Source organism: Dipodomys merriami, unplaced genomic scaffold (genome assembly GCF_024711535.1).
Source record: "Dipodomys merriami isolate MVZ:Mamm:240054 unplaced genomic scaffold, mDipMer1.0.p SCAF_7, whole genome shotgun sequence".
NCBI lineage: Eukaryota > Metazoa > Chordata > Mammalia > Rodentia > Heteromyidae > Dipodomys > Dipodomys merriami.
The window spans coordinates 44677724-44692854 of NW_027206290.1; the positions used below are offsets into that span (position 1 = coordinate 44677724).

Consider the following 15131-nt stretch of genomic DNA (forward strand, 5'->3'; position numbering starts at 1 on the left):
AACATATTTTTGCAGTATCTCTGCAAGGAGGACTGGAGACAGTTCTTATTAGTTGAACTTCTTCAGTCATAGGTAGGTTTCCTCAGGGTGAGTACTGAAGAGTCTCTGGTGGAAGCTACAGGAGTGTTTTACCTTCCATTTCTTCTATACTCAAAAGTAAATCATAGCGCCAACCCAGATTCCCTGGGGCGGAACAAGACCAAGGAGTTCATGAATTTGGGAGGACCAGGTCATCAGGGCCACATTTGGAGACCAGCTGCTTCAAGGGAAGATAAATTAGAGTGCCACTGTCATGCTGTGTAAAACTATCTTCTCAACTCACTATTGAATTGTTTGTCTAGCAGTCAAAGTATTCCGTCTATTCTACTCAGCAAAATCTGTTCACACGGAGACACAGAGATCTGCCAACCCAGTAGACTAAAGAACCAAGTCTGCAACTTCCTAGGCCTGCAGAATCCAGACTCACAGAACCCATTTTGTTTGCTTGCACTCTGGTTAACTGCAATCCTGCAACATTCTGACAATATTCAGGAAAACTAAGTCTTCAAGAGTAGGGCCATCCAGGACTGTTTCTTCTACTACCAATGTTCATAAAGTAAACAAAAGTTCTGGAATCAAACCAAGTATCCATACTTCTGTTTTGCCTTCTGCAAATAGGAGGTGATATGGTTGTAATTTTATTAGTGAAGCTACACAACTGTAGAAATCTGTGCTTACCAGAAATGTTTCATGGAAGACACAATCTCTACACCTATTTGTCTGGGTTAGGATTACAATTACCACTCCCAACACACCCTCCTTGGGTGGAGAGAATATTAAGATGGGTACATTAAATATATGTCCTTTAGGTTCAGATAAAAGACTTCTGCTGTTTGGCTTTTTTTTTTAGTGTAGTTGTATATTTATAGGAAAGCAGATGTGCTTTGAGTGGGAAGTTCCCATATTCCTTCTCTCCATACCCCACCACCACCACCCCTATGATGAATAACTTGCATGGTGTGGTAGCTGGATAATAATTGTAATAATTGTAATATAATTATTGTAATTATGAACCCTACTGATGTCTTTTGTATTAACTGAAACCTTAGTTTTTATTAGGACTGATCTGTTCTACTGTACCAACTATAGGGTTTAACCAATGTCTAATGTTATGGATTCACAAAGTACCATGTCATGTAGAATATTTCACCCCTAAAATGCCTCTGGGCTCCAACTGGCACATTTATTTTATATATTTTATTGTGTCAGAAATGAGAGTTTCCATGTTTCATGGACAGCTACAACTAATATAATGTCATCTTTCTTCTCCTCCCTCCTTTAAAAAATATATAACCTCCCTCCTTCTTCCCTCCCTTCTTCCCTTCCTCCCATCTTCTCTCCTTCTTTCCTCCCTCCCTTCCTTCCTTTCCTCTTTCCCTCCTTCTGTTTTTCTCCCACACTTCCTTATTCTCTCTCTCAGTCTTTCCCCTCTTCCTCTCCTTTGCTCCCTTCCTTCCTTCCTCCCTCCCTCCCTCCCTCCCTCCCTTCCTTCCTTCCTTCTTTCCTTCCTTCCTTCCTAGTATGGAATGTAAATATATGTGAATGGATAGTAAAACTATAGTTCTAACCCCCAGGCCCAAATTCCAGAAGTTCCATGTACCAGCACTTGCCCCTATACACCAAATAGAGCAACATAATGAAGGGCAAAGGAGATTTAGTACATGGCAAGCATGGAAAGACATCTCGAGTCTTCTTCAGCTCTCTTCAGAGATATAGACATTGGCCTTGGGTTAAAGAGAGAGGATTAAGGGCAGGGGTAAGGAAGTATGCATAGTTAAAACAGTCTCAAGTCACAAGTGTGTTCAGAGGTGGTCAGAGAGGGTGATAATCTGATAGTCCTTTGTCTCAGGACTGCTCAAGTAGTGCCTTATAATGCTTGCCAGGTGATATGGGCCCTTTCTGGATCCCCAGGTGGCTTCAAACTGACTTTAGGAGAGAAAGAATCAAGACAAATGATGTGGGTATAAAATAGAGGAGTCTGGAATGCCTAGCTTTTATCCATCTCCTAATTAATTTATCAGCCCATTTCAGTGGGCAGTATTTCTCAGTAGCAGTTTTAAGGCACCCCTGCAATACAGTAGCATGAGGTACAATGGATGGCATCTTGGCATCAAGGAAAAACTGTAGATCAGGATGGTTATGAGGTCTGATTTTTCTAACCCTCTGTTGCAGCTAAAAAGGCCCACTCCATTCTCTAGCTAGGGAGATAGGACTACTTTATTTGGCATGGGCACCCACCATTTTCTTTAGAAATGGAATTCACTGATGGTTGAGTGGCATGCAACGTCTCCTCTCTTTTCTCCATGACAGCCCTTCTCCTCCATCTTTCTCTGCTTTGCTTTCCATCCCAGAGGCTGCCTGTCTGGATGATATCAGCAATGCCTTGGCCTTGGCTGATCTTTGATGATATCATCTGATTTACTTACTGTAACATTTTTAAAAATTACATTTCTACTCGATTTTCAAGCTATGTCTCTTGTGGTGGAAACCAATGGGTCTCTTTTGTATTCTTAGTTACTTATAGCTGCCAAGACCTAGAAGAAAAGTCCATGAGATTCCATCTCCAGTTAATCAGCACAAAGCCCAGCTCACACGGTAGAGCACTAGCTGTGAGCATGCAGAACCAGAGGAAAAGCCCTGAAGTTCAAGCCTGCCACCAGCAAAGCAAAAAAAAAAAAGTATGTCTCTCATGTTTTATTGAATGTGGTGAAGATACGTCTTTAGCAAGACCAATGCCTTTGTAGACTTACAGTACTGGCACGTGGTAGAATATTACAAGTATTATAGTATTCACCCAGCTAACACACACACACACACACACACACACACACACACACACACACACACACACACACACACACACACACACACACACACACACACAACCAAATGGGTAAATTGGGTACTGGTGACAGGCCTATAATCCTACTCAGGAGTCTGAGATTTGAGGATCAAAGTTCAAAGCCATCCCAGGAAGAGAAGTCCATGAGACTCTTATCTCTAACTAACCACCAAAAGCTGAAAGTAGAGGTGTGCTCAAGTGGTAGAGCAGCCAACCATAAGTGAAAAATTCATTTGAAAGAGTGTGGCCCTAAGTGAAAACCCCAGTACTAGTACAAAGTAACAACCACAACAATGATAACAGATGTGTTATCATTTATTATGTACCTCTGTGTCCTATTCCATATCAGCATGTGCTGATTCCTTTACCTCAGACAACTCCACAGAGTAAGACTATGGTTTTTCATTATTTCTCTGATCACTGAGACTTAGCAAGGGTTAGAAACTTGCTCAAGGTCTGCTTTAGATAGAGCACAGATTCCAAACATGGTTTGTCTGAGTCCCCATAGTTAAACAGGGCAATATTCCATGCTTCTTTTACTGGCAACAAATAACCCATTTGTAAGTAGAGACATGCTAGTTTATCTAGGTAGATAATTTTGCCAGAGTTCAGGGTATGGACTCAAACCAAAAGGCAAATAGACCAGGACCTTTGTGCATTAGGGATTTCAAGGGATTGGGAAGCTCGTTTTATAATAAATTCTTTTCTCTATTACATTACAGATAATTAATGTCTGTGTCAAATTCTTCATAAATTGTGATTTTCAGAAAAGTTGTGGCATAACTCATAACTGTAGCTAAAAGCAGATATTTTAATCATTATTTAGTTTGTTCCATCTAAATGCTGTGTTTTCACAAATTTTATCTGAAGCCCACAACATGTTTCTTCTTTGCTCCACTTGGGAAATGTCTTCTTGGGAGTAAGGTGTTAGGAAAAGGTATGTGAATACATACCTTTTAAACTTTAGTTTAAAATAGGAAAGCTTAGCCACATAGCCCAAAGTTCAATTGCATCTGAGATTTGAAGATGGAGATTGTTTCAAAGTCTTAGAGAAATAAAAGCATATGTAAGTTATCTTCTGTTCTGAAAAAAAGAAAAGGAAGGAAGAAGAAAGAAAGAAAGAAAGAAAGAAAGAAAGAAAGAAAGAAAGAAAGAAAGAAAGAAAGAAAGAAAGAAAGAAAGAAGAGCATCTACTTTTTTTTGTCAGTCCTGGGGCTTAAACTCAGGGCCTCTTTGTGGTCAAAGATAGCACTTTACCACTTGAGTAACTAGGATTATAGGCATGAGCCACTGACACCCAGCTAGAAAGCGTCTACATTTTGTGGATTAAAACAACAGACAATTACTTAGTTCATGGTTCTATGAATTGGAAGTTTGGATTGGGCTCAGCTGAACATCCCTGCTGGTCTCTGCTAGTGTGTTTGTATGCCTATCTATGAGCTGATGAGATGGCTGGGACTGGCTGGGGGCTAGCTGGGTTTTTGATGGCCTTTGCTTAGATGGCTGGAATAGACAGTAGCTGCTCTTCATACAGTCTCTTCTCCCTGGCTGTGTTGGGCTTGTTCTCATGGTGGATACAGACATAAACAAAGAGCAAGCTCTAGTTGGATGAGCACATTTCAGGTGTAGATTGACAATTGCTGCTGCCCTGTTGACCAAAGTCAGTCCCAGGGCCAAGTGGGACTTGATTATCCTGTGATGTGGTAGAAGGCCAAGGCTATAATCTATCACTGGATGTAAATTCAAAGATACATAATTTTGAAAAGAAATGCTGTTAGAGATAAGAAATCTTAAAGAAGCTTTGATCATACAAACCTACATAATTAGAAAATTCATTAATTAATGTTTAAAATTATGTGATATTCTAAATATTTTGAAAGCAACTTAGGTAAGAAAACCAAGGTTTCTCTCTAAGGAACCATCTGAATTTTGAAGAGTAAGTGCAAATTTTAGATCATCATTATCAAGAATAAATGAAGCCTGGCACTAGTGGCTTGTGCTTATAATCCTATTTCCTCAGAAGACTGAGATATAAAGGATTTAACGTTCTGAACAAGCTCAGATAGAAAAAATCTTCAATTCTTCTAATCTTCAATTAACCAGTAAAATGCTGGACTAGAAGCCTGGATCAAGTAAGAGCATCAACAAGCAAGCCAAATGAGAGTGCAAGTCCATAAGTTCAAGACCTAATATGGGCACAAACACACACAAACATAGATAAAAATAAATATAAGAGAAATTGGTGAGAATAATGTTTAAAAGCTTAAGGAATATATTGAGGTTTTGCACCATGACAGACAAGAACACTGAAAGACTTTGTGTTGCTCTATTTCCACATGCAACAACTGGCCAAAATGTAGTTAAATACAGGTATGTTAGTAGATAGATAGGAAAGGCAGATTTGCTCCATTCCTGACATGTTTCCATCTTCTTTTTTACAAACATTATGATTATAAAGGTGATGTACAGAGGGGTTACAGTTAGATAAGTCAGATAAGGAGTGCATTTTTTTTATTGTGAAAATACTGTATAGAGGGGTTACAATTACATGGGCAAGGTAATGAGTACATTTCTTATCAAGCATTGTTGCCTCCTCCTTTGTTTCACTTTCCCATCCCTTCCCATCTCCCACCCTCCCCCCCCTCCCCCCCCCTCCTCCTGCTCCCCTCACCACTGGACAAAGTTGTAAAGTTCATTTTCGACATAATGACTTGTACATCTCATTGTTGCAATGGGTCCACCTGTATCCCTATTTAAACAATATGTTTTTGCCCTTGCCTTCCACAAATTATACCAACATCAAATACAGTGAGAGCAGGGGTTATACCATGGGGGAGGGACATAGAAAGCAACAAAGAAATCATCTTATAAATATGTTAGAAATCATTGCATGAAAGAAAAAAACATTTGAATACTTTTCTTGGGGTTCATTTCACCTAACATCAACTTATCTGGCCTTTTCTGCATGTCCCAGACATATACTACTTATTGCAAACAAGGGAAATCATGGGACCTATGTTTCTTTGGGCCTGGCTTACTTCACTTAATATAATTTTTTCCAAGTCTTTCCATTTCCTAACAAATGGGTCAATGCCATTCTTTCTGATGGAGGCATAGAATTCCACTGTGTATATATACCACATTTTCTTGATCCATTCATCTCCTGAGGGGCATCTGGGTTGCTTCCATATCTTAACTATGGTAAATAATGCTGCAATAAACATAGTTGTGCTGGTAAAGGTTTCCTTTGGATCCTGACTTAAATAATTTGCGGGGGGGGGGGGGGCGAGGACGGGGAGTAGGGAGGATGGAGAGAGAACTACTGGGTTTGAACTCAAAAATTTGTGCACAATAGGCAGGAGCTCTGTTAATGAGCTCTATCTCCAACCAGTGAATAAACTAATTTTGAAAAAAAATGATTCAACTTGAGAAAATTGAATATTAGACAATGTTAACAAAGTATATCATCAATCCTCTTTAGGTATAATAATGCTTTTTTAGTTATTTTTTAAAATAGATTTTATCTTCCAGGAATACAAGAAAATTTACAGGTAAAATTAAATGACTAAAAAAATTGCTTTAAAATAGTACAGAAAAGAAAAGAGGGGTAAACAACAAAAATCTCTAATTAAATCTGAGTTATGGTATATGGAGAAACTATGTTTCTGCTCTGGAGTTCCTCCTATGGGTCCTCCTGAGGTTCATATCTTGATACCTAATACCTATGGTGATTATCTTAAAAGGTGAGGCTTTTGGCAGGTGATTGGGTCACAGTATTAAGTGGAAAGACAGAAATATGGGGAAGGCAGGTGTAAATAGTGATAAAGGAATCAAATATCAGAGTAGAGAAACCTAAAAGAGGGTAAAGAAGTTTCCTAGAAATTGACTGAGAAGCAAACTTAGTAATTGTGTCCACACTTGGCCTACCGACCTAATTACTGTGAAATGCTCAAGATACTTGCTCAGCAGGGTGCTGGTGGCTTATGCCTTCCATCCTAGCTACTCAGGAGGCTGCTGTCTGAAGATCATGGTTCAAAACCAGGCTAGGCAAGAAAGTCTGTGAGATTTTTATTTCCAGTTAACTACCAAAAAGCATGATGTGGAGGTGTGGCTTAAGTGATAGAATGTCAGCCTAAGTAAGTAAAATAAGCTAGGCCCTCAATTCAACCCCTGTTCTTATATACATACAAAAAAGACAATATTCAGAATTTTAAAAAGGAAAGTGAAAAGTATATGCTTTTTAAATTATTCTACCTAGTTAATGGGTAAGATCCTATAGAAGAAAGCTCATTTAATCCAAAGAAGGGAAAAATGAATAACAGGAGAGTAAATACACAATGTTAGTCAGGATACAATTCAGGAACCAGATCTTTAAACTGTTGATAACATTTTTTTTCAATGGAATTAAGGCACACAAATAGGAACTATTCACCTACAGAATCTCAAAGTTCTCGAAAGCCAGTAAGGTTTATCTTTTTAGCAACAGGGCTTGCCATCTATTATAATTTCTTATTTTATCCTTCTTTTTAGCTAATATTTGAGTGCAAGACTTTACACTCTCTAGAACTGCTCACTTAGCTCGCTTGCTTGGCTAGTGCTAAACACTTGAGCCACATTGCCAGCCTGGGTTTAGCTGATTATTTTTGGAAATAGAGTGTCACAAACATTTCTGCCCTGGCTGGCTTCCAACCAAGATTCTCTGGATCTCAACCTGTGCAGTAGAGAGTGGCTGGAATTCTAGGCATGTGATACTAGCACCCAACTTTTGGTATTATTTTCAAGTATTTTACAAATGCAATTTTTCCCTCTGATTCTTCTTGTTTGCCACATGTACTGGTAGAAGAGAAAAGTTACAGAGCAATATATTTGTTTTCAATCTCATTGCAATTGTATCTTTACAGCTGAGGAGGTGAACATTTGATGAGGTCTATCTCCCCTGTAGTGTCTAGTGCTTTTCCTGGGCCAGCATATGTTGGTCCTGCTCAGGATTACTCTTAGGGTCTAACAGCATGAGAGCCCAAAGCAAGATCTCCACACATAGTGAGAAAAGCAGCCACCTCACCTCTTCATGGGGACGAACTGCAATAACTGAGCTTCTTTTTGTTCCTGCTGCTTGCCTCCAAATTTTCCTCACTCTTCTTCCCATCTTTTCTCCCTTCCTTCCTGTTACAGCACTTGAGAAAACTGGGTCCATTTGAACAGAAAGGCAGTTAGCCACAGACAAATACATGAAAGAGCGGCTGTGTTCCAATAAAACTTCAGTTATTGAAAAAAATTTGGTTCCAGCTATGCCTAATTCTTCCTTTCTACTGTCCCATAAGTCTTGATACTTACTATTCCCATCCTTATTTGTGTTTTCAGACATTCCTAGCCTACTGGTTCCTTCTTACTTGGATTGTAAAGGTACTCACAGCTCCATCACTTTTGGAAGTGCCTTTTCCACTGTGACTATTACCTTCATCCGCCGCTTAGTGGCAAACTTGCTGGGACATGTTACACTCACCATGTTTGCATCCCCATACTTGTCATTCACTCCTTATCTTCTTAAAATTCAATTGATGGCTTTCTCCAAACCCAAAAGCTACCTTGAAGTACATCTTTTTTTTTCTTCTATTTCTACAGCTTGTACTCAAGGCCTGGTTACTTACTGTCCCTTAGATTTTTTTGCTAAAGGCTGATACTTTACCACTGGAGCCACAGCTCCATGTCTCCTTTTTGGTGATTAATTCGAGATAAGAGTCTCATGGACTTTTCTGACTATGTTGGCTTTAAATCACAGTCCTCAGATCTCAGCCTCCTGAGTAACTAGGATTATTGACATGAGCCATTAGCACCTAGCTAAAGTATTTTTACATCATCTCTCAACAGTATTTGACAGTATTGATTGTTACCTTTTCTCTGAAACATGTTTCTTTGGCTTCACAAAAACCACATCCTCTAGAGTCTCTCCCTGATTCTTTAACTCTCTGTTCATTTAATTAGTATTTATTGGTCACCTAGCATGGGCCCTGCAGTGTCTCAGGTACTGAGCATAGAGCAGTGAAGAAGACATTGCAGATCATAGATTTTTTTTTTAGTACAAAATAGAGAAACTTCTCTGAAGAAGAAAGAAGGATGGCCAATAGACACATGAAGAAATGTTCAACCTCTCTCGCCATAAAAGAAATGCAATCAAAACAACACTGAGATACCACCTCACCCCAGTGAGAATGGCTATAATCAAGAACTCTAACAACAACAGATGCTGGAGGGGATGCGGACAGAAGGGAACCCTACTGCATTGTTGGTGGGAGTGTAAACTTGTTCAACCACTTTGGAAAGCAGTATGGAGGTTCCTCAAAAGACTCCACATAGAGCTCTCCTATGACCCAGCAATCCCACTTTTGGGCATTTACCTAAATGATCACAAACAAGACCATACTAACCTACCAGAACAACTATGTTTATTGCAGCATTATTTATCATAGCTAAGATATGGAACCAATCCAGATGCCACTTCAATAGATGAATGGATCAAGAAAATGTGGTATATATCCACATAGATCTCATATTCCAGTGAGGAAGCTGACAAGTAAGTAGGTAAATAAACTAATACCAAATCACTCATAGGCAAGTAGATCAATAACTTCTTCAATTTAGCTTCTGCATAATGGTAAGATACCTTACTGAAATTCTACTCAAGATAACCAAGTCTCCAGAAAAGAGCAACCCAGAAATATTCTTGCTTCTCTTCAGATCAAATAAATCTTTCACCTTTTACTAAAGATTTCCATGAAGAACAACCCAGGAGCAAGATGATATAGATACATTGCTGGAGGATGAGATTAAGGGTAAAGGTTTACAGGGAGCGAACACAGATCAGCTGGGTTAGATCTTCTGCATCAGAAAGACTTCGCTGAGGGACTTATCTTCACCCAGAAGAGGCTACAAAGAACTTACTCTCTGGCTAGGAACTGGAGTCAGATAAGAATGACTCAAGACAAAGTTCCCAATTCCAAGGTTTTAATGGGTCAGAGCTAATCCAGGACTGGTCTTAGCCTACATCCCTCAGTCACCTGTAGTGTGACACACTTGACTGTCAAAAGGACAACTGCAACCACTCAGGTGGAGTCCCCTCGTGCCTAGAAGTCATGTACCACATTTAAAAGGGTTTGATAATGGTAGTGACATATGCCATATTTGCCCTTTGCCTGTTTACTGTCAGATTCATTGTTCATCATTTACTTCTCTCCTTTGAATCACAGAGGACTGCTTTCATCATCATCATCATCATCATCACTATTATTAATCTTAAAGTAATTGTACAAAGGGGCTTCACTTACACGTTAGTCTGTAAGTACAATACATCATCATTTTCCCCATCTCTCACAATCTCACCCATCCTCTCACATTACTTGGTTCCATTTTCATAGATGTACATTGAATATTATGACTGTATTTGCCCACCCTTCCTCTCTCCAATTGTCTAAACTCCTCCTTTGACCTCACCTTCATCATACCACACATGTCAGCTTCCTGGTTTTCATTTTGTTAAAATATATACATTAGTTATTCAAAAGTAGCAACTATCTTGGAATCTGTTCCTGCATATGCCATAAGTTGGTCATATAGTTTCATGTACACATATATAGTTTTATATATATATATATATATATATAGTTTTATATGAACAGTTATATATGTGTTTGCATATATGCATATGACCCTATATAGGTTTACATATACATATATTTGTAATTTATGTCCAATTTCCACATATGAGAAAAAATATACACACTTAGTCTCTCTGAGCCTAACTCTTACTTTATTAACATCATTTTTCACTTAACATGATGTTTCCCAAGTCCCATCTATTTCCTTGCAAGTGACATTATTTTTCCTTCTGGATGAGTATATATCTGTCTGTCTATCTATCTATCTATCTATCTATCTTCTATATACATTTTTACATATATCTATCTGTCTATATGTATGTATATATATACATTCATATACATACAAATACATACATACAACATTTTCTTGTTCTAGTTTTCCTCTGAAAGGAAGACTTGTCTAGGCTAAATAATGCAGCAATGAACATAGTAGTGCAAGTATCTTTACTGTACCTTAACTTGTAATGTTTTGTATGGATGCCCACATGTGAAATCACTGGATCATACAGTAGTACTATGTCTAGATTTTGAGGAATTTCCAAACTGCCTTCCACCGTGATTGCACCAGTTAAAATTCCCACGGAAAGTTCATTAAAGTTTCTTTTCTCCACCAACATCTGTTGTTCTTTTGTTGATGGCAGTCATTTGAACTGGGATGAGATAGATGTTTTAATTCACATTCCCTTTATAGCCAGAAATGTTGGGTATTTCTTCATGTGAGAGGACTGATTCTTAACAAATTGCATTTGCCAGGGTCCTTTACCTCTTGGTTTCTAGTGTTTGCCAGTGGACAGGCCTGACAGTAGATTGTATGGAGGTTAGAAGAATAGGAGATATGTTCCACCCTCTCTTTCTCTGCTTTGGGTATGCAGCCAAGTTGTTTCAACCCCTAATTACAGCTCCTCCTAGATCTTGGAGCTCCTGATCTGTAATGACTAACATCTAGAAACTCTTCTTTTGTTCTCTCCTTTTGTCTTATCTCTTAAAAGAACGGGTAGCTTCCTGAAGCTGCTATTCTGAATTTCCTTCTCTGTTTCTTCGATTCTTTGAGTACTTTAGTCATCAGGTGTTCCTAGTAAATCATTCAATCAAATTACTCCAAATAGATTATATTTTCTGGCTGAACCCTGACTGATCCTCAAGCCCTGGACAAATTCCCAAAACATAAAAAAAAGTTGATTTACCTTATTATCTGTTACATACAAACAGAAACCCAATTTCAAAGCCTAAAATTATCCTTATGAGTATATCTAGACTAAGTCTCAAAGTGGATGATGAGAATACATTACCTAGCATGCAACACTAGGATATTAAGTCATAAAAGCAACTCCCCTAATAGTAGTTTTTCCTTTCTCCTTTAAAACCAATCAATTAACAAAGAAACTTTCCTAATACAAAAACAAAACAATCCAACATCTATTATTTTCATTGACATTCATTGTCAATGAGTATGAGATGAGTATCATGGGCTTTTCTGCCCAAACCTGCTTTGAACTGCGAGTCTCCCTCAGATGGATCTCAGCCTCCTGAGTAGCTAAGATTATAGCTAACTTTATACTTTAAGTGTGAAAATATTTTTGCAGTTAATGCCTGAAATCCCCCAAATGAATCAACGTATTCAATCTCAGAATAACAGGAAATTATAGGTTTACTTATTCTTAGTAATCTAAAAACAAAGGAACAAAGAAAATTCTGGGCTAACACAAAAAATAAAGATGGTAGATTTATAACCCAAAATATCAATGATTATGTTAAATAATATAATGATTTGAATTGTTGGATTTTATTACTAAAGAAAGAAAAGCTTACCATACACTATTTATGAAAAAGCACAACTGTCAGGATGGAATAAATTTTTAAAAAGCATGGGTAAGTTCCATACACTAAGATCTGGAGACTTTCATTATTAATTACTAAAGACCTACAGTAACAGGTAGACATCACATGTTCAAGGATTGAAAATGTCAGCATAGTGATGTTGCTACTCTTTGGTCTGGAGAATTGTGTAAGTTTTCATGCTGGTAAACACATGTGAGTCGCTCACAGGTTGCTTTCCCCTGCTGCAGTAGAAGGCCAGCTATGGAGAAATCTAAAGATGAAGTTTTGAAATTCATGGTAGTAGAGATGGAAATTGTGAGAATATTCTTTAGGAGTAAAGGTAGGTGACATGAAACAGAAAAGTGTCTTCAAAAAAAGAAAGCACCAAGTCAAAGAAATAAAAAAGCTTAAGAACAGATGCATATGACAGCATCAAAATGCACGTTGCCCTCCTCATTTCAAAGATGCCACACACTAACAAGAAAACACTTCACCATATTGACAACTGAGAAATCAAACCATTCTCTGCTATGCTTTTTTTGTTGGTGACCCAGTAAAATCCAAGACATTTCAAAACAGAACACAGGCTACATGCATATAAAGCTATTACAGTGAAAAGAAAAAGTGTCATTGATAGTTTTTAATCTAGTGAAATACTAAACAATAAAAACAGAATAAAACTGATACATTCACTATGCATTATAATCAATTAGCAATATTTTCAAATATGAGAGAATGCCTCAGATAAGAAGTATAGAGTAAAAATGGTAGAAAATAAAATTATGTGAAAGAGATTGTCAGACTTGGAAAAATTTTAAAATACATGAAACTATAGTAAAAAAAAAATCTGCAAAGGAGAAATCAACTTGATAAAAAAAATAAAGAACCACATACTGTGGCTTACACCTAGAATCCTAGCTACCTAAAAGGCTGAATTACAGAGGATCATAGTTCAAAGATAGCTTAGGCAGAAGTCTGTGAGATTCTGTTTCCATTTATCCTGCAAAAATGCCAAGACTGGAGGTATGGCTAAAGTAGCAGAGTACTAGCCACAAGCAAGTAAACTGATTGAGACTATGAAGCTTTGAGTTCAAATCTAGCACTGTCCCCAAAAAATAATAATTCAGGAACATTAAGGAAATGAATGAAATCAGTTAAGAGAAAGAAGGTGAACCAGATCCTGGTGGCTCACACCTGAAATCCTAGTTACTCAGGAGGCTGAGATCTGAGGATCGTGGTTCAAAGCCAGCCTGGGCAGGAAAGTCCATGAGACTCTTATCTCCAATAAACCACCAGAAAACTGGAAGTGGCACTGTAACTGAAGTGGTAGAGCTCTAATCTTGAGCTGAAGAGCTGAGGGACAGCGCCCAGGCCCAGAGTTCAAGCCCCATGACAAAAAAAAAAAAAAAAAAAGGCAAAATCAAGGATTTAAGAACAAGCACTAGCATTATAGTACAAGTACTAGCATTGTGAGAATAGTTATACTCAAGATCTATGAAGAGTAGAAACAAAATAGTGGAATATAGCTAATACTTTAAAAATAGTTCAAGGAAAGAAGTTCAAAGAAAACATTCTCTAATTTACATATTGAAAAGGCCACCATGAACTCAGAATTGTTATTCCAAGCTATAAACTATTATAATAGGATTTTTGTGGAAAGTTTTAGCAAAGATTTATTTTAGTATACCAGGTTAAAATAGGGAGAAATGGTAAAAGAGAAACATGTAGAAATGAGAGTTAAATACTCCCTTATTATACTTAAAAATGTATCAGACTCTAAAGGTGAAGAAGAAATACTATAATCCCTCTGAACATCGCCTTTATAATATCAATACACTCACGGGGTTTGCAGTGAAATGGTCAGGTTACATACAAAGTGAAAAAAAAATGGAACAGCTTTTTTGTTTGAAATGTAAAGAGTAAACCATGAACTTAACACTAGACAATTCTAGAACCAAAGCTATTGAAAAATAAATGGAAACATCCAGGAACAGGAGAAGTACTGTATTTGTAAAGTTTTGGGAAAGCTACTAAAAGACAAACAAAATGGTTGAAAAATTCAGAGAGAGAGATTTTTTTTCTCAGCCTCTCTCCTTCACTTGATCTTGGACATCTTTTGGGATCTTCCTACATTCTTCCTTACTCTGTTAATTACTCTAAAGCATCCTAGGGTGAGGGAAGGGTGACATTGTCCAAAAAGAAATGTATTCATTACCAGACTTATGAAACTGTTATCCCTCTATACATCACCTTTATAATATCAATGAAAACATGTTTTATATACTGATGTAACTGTAACCTCTCTGTATAGCTTCTTTACAAGAAAATAAAATTTAAAAAATTTTTAAAAACATGTTTTCAAAAAGCACGCCAATCTTTTTATATTTTAAAGTCCATCCTCAATAACCATATTCATTTTATCACCTCATGAAAGACCCAATCTCTTAACACAATCACATCTAAAGTACTGAGAGTTAGACCTCAGAGCAGGCCAGGGGACCAAGTTCAGGCCATCACAGGTCATTAACATTTGTAATGTGGTCTTCTCTTCCTTTATTCTCTTTTCTGACTACTCGACTCTGCTTTCCACCACTGTAACTCAGCAAAGCTCCCCCATTCCTGGCGTAATCAATGGTGTGCATATTTCCATGTTATTTCCTATATCACAGATTATAAACACACAGAGACTATACATGCATATGAATATATGGAAAGGCTTTAAAATGCCCATTCCCCTTCTTACGTTTCTTCTTCACGAAAGCAGCTTCATGCAGATT

The 15131-nt window shown here is 37.7% G+C and overlaps 1 pseudogene; it reads left to right on the forward strand.

Moving 5' to 3' along the window:
- Window positions 1-9609: 9609 nt before the first annotated feature.
- Window positions 9610-9659, forward strand: LOC138817418 (U5 spliceosomal RNA; annotated as a pseudogene).
- The last annotated feature ends 5472 nt before the right edge of the window (window positions 9660-15131 follow it).